This window comes from Lycium barbarum, chromosome 7 (assembly GCF_019175385.1).
Source record: "Lycium barbarum isolate Lr01 chromosome 7, ASM1917538v2, whole genome shotgun sequence".
NCBI lineage: Eukaryota > Viridiplantae > Streptophyta > Magnoliopsida > Solanales > Solanaceae > Lycium > Lycium barbarum.
The window spans coordinates 96,072,173-96,082,870 of NC_083343.1; the positions used below are offsets into that span (position 1 = coordinate 96,072,173).

Below are 10,698 nucleotides of genomic sequence, written 5' to 3' on the forward strand. Positions count from 1 at the left end.
GCCTCCCATAAAGAGCCTCATAAGGAGCCATCTGAATACTCGCCTGATAACTATTGTTGTAAGCGAATTCCACCAGAGGTAAGTGTTCATCCCAATTTCTTCCGAAATCTATAAAACAGGCTCGCAGCATATCTTCCAAAGTCCGAATAGTCCTCTCTGCCTGCTCGTCAGTTTGAGGATAAAAGGCAGTGTTCAATTTCACTCTAGTTCCCAAACCTTCCTGAAAGAATTTTAAAAAATGAGTAGTGAATTGCGTACCCCTGTCAGATATGATGGATGTCGGAATCCCATGCAATCTAACTATCTCTTTTAGATTTAACTTGGCGTACTCCGCTGCGGCATATGACGTCTTCACAGGGAGAAAATTGGTAGACTTTGTGAGTCTATCCACGATCACCCAAATCGAATCAAATTTTGCCTTTGTGCGGGGTAAACCCACAACGAAATCCATATTGATCACCTCCTACTTTCACTACGGAATCTCGATATTCTGAGCCAGACCACCAGGTCTTTGATGTTCAGCCTTCACCTGTTGACAATTCAAAAACTTAGCCACAAAGTTAGAAATATCAACCTTCATGTTTCTCCACCAATAGTGCTGCTTCAAGTCCTTATATATTTTGGTGGATCCTGGATGAAACGAATACTTAGATCTATGAGCTTCCATCATTAATTCTTGTCGAAGACCATCAACATTAGGAACACATAATCGTCCTGGCAATTGCAGAACATTATCGCCAGTCCCAACAGTAAATGAAGTGTGCTCACCCCTTTCCACTTTATTTCTCAGCTTTGCCATCATATTGCTCGGATTTAATCCTTTCCACAATGTCAAGCCGTAATGGCGTAATTCCCACTCACTCTCCATCTTCAGTTTCATCAAGTCTGACCCCAAGACTAGCAAGTCTTCGAATTTCCTTCCCCATGGGCATGTCATGAACGCGCAAATAGACCTATGTGCCCATAGATTTTCTACTCAAAGCATCAACAACCACATTATCCTTACCAGGATGATACAAAATATTTAAGTCATAATCTTTTAACAACTCCATTAACCACCACCTTTGTCTGAGATTCAACTCTCACTGCTTAAAGATGTATTACAAGACTTTTATGGTTAGTAAAAACATGTCAATGCTGACCATATAAATAATGACGCCAAATTTTCAAGGAAATACCACAACAGCCAACTCCAAGTCATGAGTCAGATAATTCTTCTCATGCTTTATCAACTGTCGCGAAGCATAAGCAATCACCTTACTATTCTGCATCAATACACAACCCAAACTAATTCTGTAAACATCACAATACGCCACATATCCACCAGATCCAGAAGGTAAGATCAAAATAGGAGCCGAAGTCAACCTTGTCTTAAGCTCTTGGAAACTATTTTCACAAGCTTCGGATCACTGAAACTTAGCAGTCTGCTGTGTTCATTTAGTCAATAGAGAGGCTATAGATGAAAACCTTCCACAAACTTTCTGTAATAATTTGCCAACCCAAAGAAACTACGAATATCAGTCACACTAGTTGGTCTAGGCCAATCCTTAACCGCCTAAATTTTCAGAGGATCTACTTTAATTCCGTCAGCGGTCACCACATGACCCAAGAAAGCCACAGACTCTAGCCACAATTCACACTTTGAGAATTTCGCATAAAGCTTGTTCTTCTCAAGTGTTGTCAATGTTATTCTCAAATGATTAGCATGATCCTTACGACTTTTAGAATACACCAAAATAACATCAATAAGCACAATAATGAAGCGGTCCAGATAAGGCTTAAACACACGATTTATCAAATCCATGAATGCAGCAGGCACATTAGTGAACCCAAAGGACATTACTAGAAACTCAAAGAGCCCATAACGAGTATGGAAAATAGTTTTCGGGATATCCTTCTCCTTTATCTTCAATTGGTGATACCCAGACCTCAGGTCAATTTTTGAAAAGAACTTAGCACCCTGAAGTTGGTCAAACAGATCATCTATCTTAGGCCAGGGATACTTATTCTTGATGGTCACTTTATTAAGCTGACGGTAATCAATACACATTATAAGGGAACCATCTTTCTTTCTAGCAAACAATACTGGAGCACCCCAAGGTGAGGAATGTGGTCGGATGAAACCCTTATCCGACAGGTCTTTAACTGATCCTTTAATTCCCTTAACTCCGTTGGAGCCATGCGATAAGGTGGAATAGAAATAGGTTGGGTGTCAGGAATAAAATTAATCCCAAAATCAATAACTCAATCAGGAGGAATACCAGGAAGATCTTCGAGAAACACTTTGGGATAATCACTAATTATGGGAACAGATGGGAATTCGGGTACTACGACTTTTATTTCATTAACAGCAACCAAATGGTAAATGCACTCCTTAGTAATCATCTTATGAGCCTTAAGATAGGAAATAAATCTGCTCCTTGGCTTAGCAATTTCACCCTCTCACACAATAACAGGCTCATCGAAAAAGGCGAACAAACTAACTTATGGCGACAATCCACATTAGCATAACATGCGGACAACCAGTCCATCCCCATAATTACATCAAAATCCACCATCTCAAGTTCATACAAATCAGCCACGATCTTAGGACCTTTAATCATAACAACACAATTTGTATACACTCTAGAAGCAATAACAGGAACACCAACATGCGTATCAACAACAAAAGGTTCCAACAAAGGCTCGGGTTTCATACCCATATCAAGAGAAAAATAAGAGGTCACATGGAATAAATTTGAACTCGGATCAATCAATGAATAAGCATCATGAGAACAGATGGTAAGGATACCTGTAACTACAGCGTCAGAAGCCTCAGCTGCCTTCCTACGAGTTAGCCCATAAAGCCAAGTTGTCCCTCCATCAGAAATGTTAGCAACTTCCTTTATTTTGCCATTAACGAGCATTCTAATTATTATTGTTAGCATTACCAGCAGACGGACTTTTAGCAGATGCAGAAGCAGGTGAATCATTCCTTTTGTTTGACATAGCAGCCATCTCGCGTAGCCATTTTCTGAACTCCCTCTTAATGTGGCCACTAATACCACAGTGATGACATATACGATTTTCCCATACAGCGGACCAACTACTACCCTGGGAGAACCTACTTTGGTTATAATTGTTCAGACCTTGCCTACCAGAAGTCACAATGGGGTTCGAATGTACGCCAGACTAAGCAGGTGCAAAATATCCTCTCCTCTGCCCTCCATTATAATTATTACCACTGAAACCACCCGCCGATCAGGCCTTCTTGTTCTTGTCTCGCTCCACCCTCTCCTTATTTTTCCAACTCTCTTGTTGTTCAGCAAACCTAACCAAAGATGAGAAAGTGCAAGTAAGTGACATAGCAGCAGCAGCACATGCATACTTGATAGGTGGTACCAAGCCTTTCACAAAACCAGTTAACCTATGCTTTTTCAGTCGGAATCATATATAAAGCATACTTTGACAAGCGGATGACCTCTAAACTGTACTCACGAACTGACTTGTTATCCTATTTAGCTTTTCAAATTTCGTAGCCATTGCAAATATCTCCTCATCAGACAAAAATCTTTCCATGAACGCCTCTTCAAATTCAGCCCACGTAAGAGCCAAGACAACATCACCCCTCTCAGACTCCCACATCTTAAACCATGCGTGAGCAACATCCTTAAACTGATAAGAAGCAAACCTCACAACTTCGGAACCATGGGCATTCATTGCCCTCAACGCCTTGAAAGTCTCATCTAAAAAATGCTGAGGGTCATCCACCTCTCGTGACCTGAAGAACTCTGGTGACTTAGTTTAGGAATTGCTTAAGTCTGCCTCTACTATGAGGTTCCACATCTCCACGCTGTTGCTGAGCCGCAACTAATGTAGTCAATATTTGAATATCAGTTTGCATCGTACCAATCTCGAGCACACCCGCAACAAGAACAACAGGAGCAGGCGGTGCTTGAGGTGGTGCTTAATTTCCAACGTTATTTTCGTTACCCGCATTCGCGCCTCCAAGATTTCGGTTAGCTAACACGGGACGTCCGCGGTTACCATTTCTGGATCATGTTAGAACCATTTCTGTAATAAGCACTAATTAACGAACATATTAGAATGACCCTAATAGTATTTCAAGCTCTACAACACAATCTAGAATCAAGAAAGATAAGAAACACTTATAAATGTCCTGGGGCTTTCTCAGTCATGCAAGTGATCAGGCTGTACAAGGAAAACTCCACTAGACACAGCTCCATAGACACCGACAACAATCCTAGGATGTATCTAAACCTAGGCTCTGATACCAAGCTTGTCACGCCCCAAAACCCACCCTAGATGTGATCGACATCCTACGTCATGAACAACATCAAAAGAACCTAAAAGATGCACTAACAATACTCGAACACTAAAGGTTCATTATTCACCTCCAACAGTTTATAAAATAAATACAATCAAATCATGATGTATGAATTAAATCAGCGGAAGTCTTTAATATTAGGAAACTTAATCAATACGTAACAAGTACCCAAAGAATTGCACATAAACGCTTTAGCTACCCACAGGATGAATGTAAACTATGGAGCTTCTAAGAATAATGAATGACCGTCTAATCATCGGAACGGAGCCTAGAAAACTAATATAAATAATAGAATGAATAAATAGAGGATGACCCACGAATGAGCATGTGGGCTCACCAAGTCAACATCAACAGCAGGTTCTCCTAGCGCTTTAGTCTCTATGAACCTGCTCTTCTTCGTTACCTAACATACCATAAAAAACAACAATGGTATGCCTAAGTACTTCGTACTCAGTGAATGCCTCAGGGACAATAGGTAATATGAAAATAAAGTACCATAATACTTAAAGGAATCAGTTCTGAGGATAGTGCGAAACAACGTGAAATCAGTTATTCAGCTTGTGTATCTCAATAAGAATTATCAAAACTGATTATAAAACCTTTTGTCAAGTTACAACTTTCAAATATGCTTTTTAAATTGATCATGATTATCGACAATAGTTCCATAAAAGGATAAGGATATCACTCTTGCCAATACAGGCCCAAGAATAAAAAACATCGAAGGGATGACCTTAGAGGTTCTCTAAACACAACGCACCACACCGGAATATGTAATTCTCGATGGCTATACTTCCTCCCGAATAGCAAGGCAATAACTGCACCCCGAGTGGCGAACCCGGCAGTGGCCATTTTTCCTCCCGAATGGCTAGGCATTACCACACTAGGATCCATAGTGTCTACCCTTCCTCCCGAGTAGCTAGGCCAAAGACAACAATAATGTTCATAGCATAGAAGCCGAATCACAATCATATCTCAAGGTAGTCACATCATCAATTAGCATTTAAGTTCATCATAAAACACCATTACCAAACGCTTAGCCATTGTTGTTTATCATCTCTTATAGAGGAAAACGATTAGAATTACGTATTCATATATAGAGTAGAATACAATCAAGGTTTAATGTGGGCTTGTTCCATCACGCACATCAACCACAATCAAAACATGAAATAGGGGTTTAAAGTATGAAAAGTTCACCTTTTTATTCAATAAAGAACATTTGAAAAGAAGACATACATCGAAAACATGTTTTTCAAAAGAGACATACCTTGATTAAGCCTTACGTAACTCAACAATTCACTTTTACAACGAAGAACACCCAAAACCCTTGCTTGAATCACTTTGAGAAGGATTACTTGCAAATCCTAGGTTTTCATTCAAGAATCTTGTTAAGAATCATGGGTTTAATGCTAGGATTAATTAATAATGTTAATGATGTTCTTACTTTAATGTTGGAAGACTTGGAGGGAAGCTTATCATCCTTAGGGTTTATGAGAATGTGAATAAATGATAAAATTAACTGAACCCGCTTTATATATACACTGTTGGAGGCAGTTGAAATACGCCTAGAAATACAGACCATATTTCAAAATACGGGCCATATTTTACGTTAACAAAACAGTGGACACAGTAGAGCGGCGGGTGAAATACGCCCAGAAATACAGGTCGTATTTCAAAATACGGGCCATATTATATGGCCGTATTTTACATTAACAAAAATAGTGAACAATGCAGAGAGGCGGGTGAAATATGCCCTAAAGTACGGGAGGTATTTCAAAATACGGGCCGTATTATATGGCCTTGTTTTACATTCAGAAAAATAGTGGAGTTCAGATTCTCCAAGACGCTTTCACACGTAACTCGGATTTACAGAGTGTTGCAACTACAAACATGGATATCAGGGGACCTATCTAGTTGCTCACCAATATTGTTGCTAACCAAGCTCATCATCAGGAAACTGCTCCTAGCGCAAATGCTAGTGGAGGGTCAAACAGCTCCAGGACCATGAAATTTCCATCTATGTAGCCTCCAGTGTTCACCGGGTCCATTAATGTAGAGGATCTGCAAAATTTCATCAATGGGCTTCAGAAGGTTTTTCGTGTCATGCATGCCAGTGAGATAGAGGCAGTGGAGCTGGGAGCTTATCAGTTGCAAGATGTTCCTCATATTTGGTATGAGATGTGGGAACAGTCTCGTGGATAAGATGCACCTTCAACAACTTGGGATGAGTTTTTAGATTTCTTGATTGATCACTTTCAGCCACTTGAGGCCAGAGAAGCAGAGGCCTGCGAATTTGAGAGGTTCAAGCTGAATGATATGGGTGTGAATGATTATTGTCTCAAGTTTGTCTCTTTGGCTAAGTATGCTCCGCATATGGTTCCTGATATGAGGGCCAGAGTTAGACGGTTTATGTTGGACCTTACACCCGACTTGTATAGCGATGCTGCAAATATTTCTATTTAGAATATAGAAATGACCATCACTAAGATGGTTTATTTTATTCAGGGTAATTAGGACCGAATAAAGGAAGAAGAAGCACTATAGAAAGAGAAAGAAATAGAATTCAATACAAGTGCCAAGTTTGCAGGTAACTTCAGTCATGGGTAGGTGGAGGCAGAAAATTCTTTAAGAACATGTCATCAAGACCCGCTCCATCTGCAGCCAGTGCTCCAGCCCCAAAGTTCAGGAATGATCAGAAGAGATAGAATTTCAGGCCAGCAAATTCCTATTCTCAGGGTAGTGTAGGTCAAAAGACTTATGACTTTCCAGTTTGTAGCAAGTGTGGGAAGAGGCATCCAGGGGAGTGTTGTATGGGTATGGATATATGCTATGGGTGTGGCCAACGGGGCCATTTGCAGAGGGACTATCCATCAGTGAGGCAGGGTACCGAAGGCAATATGGCTCAGTCACAAATTCAGTAGCTCCTCGAAATTCTCATGCCCAGTCAAGGCATGGTGCAACAAAGTCTGGAAATGCAGGCGGAGGTCGGAACCGCTTGCATGCACTAGCAGCTCATTAGGACACAGAAGCATGTGCAGATGTGGTCACAGGTACTTTAACAGTTTTCACCTTTGACATTTATGCCCTTATTAACCCAGGATCCACCTTATCTTATGTAACCGATTTTGTTGCTAAGAAATTTGGGATAGAACCAGAAAAATTGCATGATCCCTTTGAAGTATGCACCCCAGTTGGAGAGTCAGTTATAGCTAGACATATTTATAGGGGTTGTCCAGTTTTAGTCTATCACCACAGAACCATAGCTGCCTTAGCAGAGTTGGAGATGGTAGACTTTGATATAATCATGGGTATGGATTGGTTATCTTCATGTTATGCTATAGTAGGTTGTAGAACCAAAATTGTCCATTTTGAGTTCCCTAATGAACCAGTCATAGAGTGGAAGGGCAATTGAGTATTACCTAAGGGTAGGTTTATTTCCTATCTCAAAGCCAGAAAGATGATTTCCAAGGGGTATATTGATGTGCCGCACAATTTTGGCACATTTAATGCTTTTAACGGAGAGTTATACTTGTTTTCAAGCAAGTTTGTGTCGTTTTGATGTGGTTTCTGTTATGTTTCAGGTATTTAGTGTCAAAATGGTGAAAGTTGGAGATATGTGAAAAGATCGCAAAAAGAAGTAAAAAATGGCAAGACACTGAATAGGCAGTTTGACGGAACAAAAGATGGACCGCAGAACATTCTATGAGGTGTCAAATGGACCTTAAACTAGTAATCCTATACCTGTCAGCCAAAGAAAATTTCACGAAGCAAAAGATGATCCGCAGAATATTCTACGGATAGTAAAATCCACCGTCAAGCTGTAACAAATAGAAACTCAACCCATGGATGTTCTGCCGAGCATTTATATATAACATTTGACGGTTTGTCGAATAGGAAGCGCAGAAAGTCCGAAGAAAGCAATTTGATAGCTGAAGAAGGAATTTTGACCGACCGTATATCTTTTTACGGTCCGCAGAATAGTGGCGACGGGGGCAGTTTTGTCATTTTATTTCTCACGATTTGGACCATAATAAATACTCATTGTAGGGTTTGTTTAGATTATTCTTGGTCAGATATCAGTACTATTCTTACTAGCATTGAATACTTCATTGTTTTTGGAGGTTTTGAAGATCAAGACAATTACTTTCATCTTATTTTAATCAATAGTAAGCAATATTATTTCTTAATTATTGTGTTGTTCATTCTTCATTATGAGTAGCTAAATTTCCTACTAAGGTTGTGAACCCAATGATGGGTGTCATGTGATTATGAATTGGGATTGATATATGCATAATGGATTGTTAGGTACTTATTCTTTATTATTCATTGTTAGTTGATGGTTGCAAACATTAACTTAAGCTACAAACCTTGATTTATTTGGGAAGATAAGTTATGAGTTTGGTAAGAACAAGTAACAAGAACTCAGGGCGTTGACCCTCGCTTAATAGATTCACTTAGGAATAATAGGAATTTACTTGACACATATTAACCGTTCTTCTATCAACTCTTTTATATTTGGGAAAATCATAAAGAGAAATAGTCCTTAATTATTGGGAAATACTAGGGATTCAATTAGAGGTTAAGTGCATTCTTACAATGATCCATTAGAAGTATAGCAAGATTAATACCCATAGCATACACTCTATCTAAAAGGGGACACAACCTTGGTTTCTTTAATCATATTCATTATAATGAAAGCAATTAATTAATAAACAAACAATCTTTTACAGCTTCAATGGAATACGTAATTAAGACCGCAAGAAAGTATTCAACTACTTTAGTAACTTTTTCACACCCATTTCCATGTGGGATTTGACCCCAACTTGTTGGGTTACTATATTTGACATTACCCACTTACGCCATTTAATAGGTGTAATTTGAGCATACAAAATTTTGATGTCGTTGCTAGGGAATACAGTTTTTGAAATTACTAAATAGTTTGTACTTTGCTTAAAGTATTTTTCTATTCCGGCACACCTTGTTTGCTATTTTCTGTGAACCAAGTGATCATGACTAACAAAAGAGACGGACGTGGAGCAAATGGTAATAAGGGTTTGCAAGCGCCAGACCCTCCCAGTAGAAGAAGTTGAGAATGTGTTTGCGGATATGTTAGATGAGGCGAAATATGCATCTGCTATTGTTCCACCTAGGGTGAATTCCGCCACTTGAAAGATTGATTCTACTATCTACCAATTGCTCAAACTTGAGGGATATTTTTGGAACTCTACCAATGATGACCCTCATCAACATCTGAAGAATTTTGTGGATATGTGTGCTGACCACATCCAAAATGTTGTTTCTCCTGATGCTATTCGGCTAAGAGTTTTCAAATATTCTTTAGCCGGTGAAGCAAGAGTTTGGTTTGAGAAGCTGCCACAAGTTTGGTTTGAGAAGATGCACCGTAACTCTATTCGTACGTGGGCAGAACTTGTCGCTCTTTTTCTCAAGAAGTGGTTTCCACTAAGAAGGAAAGTTGAAATTCGTGATAAGATCTTTGATTTCAAATAGCTTTCGGGGGAACAAATATATGAAGCTTGGGAGAGATTCAAGGAGTATCTGTAGAAGTCTCCAAATCATGGTTTTCCAGAGCATATATTGATGGAGAAGTTCTATACAGGGTTGGATCCATTGATACAAGTAGTGGCGAATATTGCAGCTAGTGGGTGTTTCATGGATAAGACATACGCCCGAATCACTCAATGACTTGATTAATTGACAACTCACATTCAAGCATGGCATTCGGGTGGTGCTGATGGAGTAGCATATGGGGCTCCAATGATCCATATTATGGTGAAAGAAAATCAAGAGACTCAGCAGACTCTGGCTCAGCTTGCAACTAGTATTTCTTTGCTGACAAAAAGATTTATGAGAAAGAGACTAAGAAAGTGAATGTTGTTAAAGAAGCTAAGGGAATGCCCAAGGTGATGTACCAAGTTCAAGAGGATCCATATCAAGAGGGACCTCCTATGAAGTACGAAGATGCTAATTATGTGAATAACTCTCAAGGGGTTATCAAAGGTAGAACTACCAAGGAGGTTATCAAAATCAAAATCAGAATCAGAATCAATAGAGACCTCAACAGGGACAAGGTATTTACAAAAACTATGGCAGCTCAAACTGAGGGAGCTACAACAACAATAATTTTGGAAATAGGAGTTCTAATCCATATATTCCACCAAAGGGGCAATCGAATGAGCCAGGGAGTTCTATGTTGGAGAGCATGCTTGCGAAGGTGCTAGCTAACCAAAACAAGGCTGATAAAACTATGAATGGGATGACTAAAATTTTGAGATCTCACACAGCTTCCACTCAGAAGCTCGAGTCGCAGATGAGAGATATTTCCAGAGATCAACACCGTTCATAGAAGGGAGGAC

General features: G+C 39.5%; 1 non-coding gene across 1 annotated transcript; it reads right to left on the reverse strand.

Moving 5' to 3' along the window:
• Window positions 1–9,800: 9,800 nt before the first annotated feature.
• On the reverse strand, window positions 9,801–9,906 carry LOC132604722 (small nucleolar RNA R71). The gene has a single exon (XR_009568825.1). It is a non-coding gene; the product is annotated as a small nucleolar RNA R71 (small nucleolar RNA).
• Window positions 9,907–10,698: the final 792 nt, after the last annotated feature.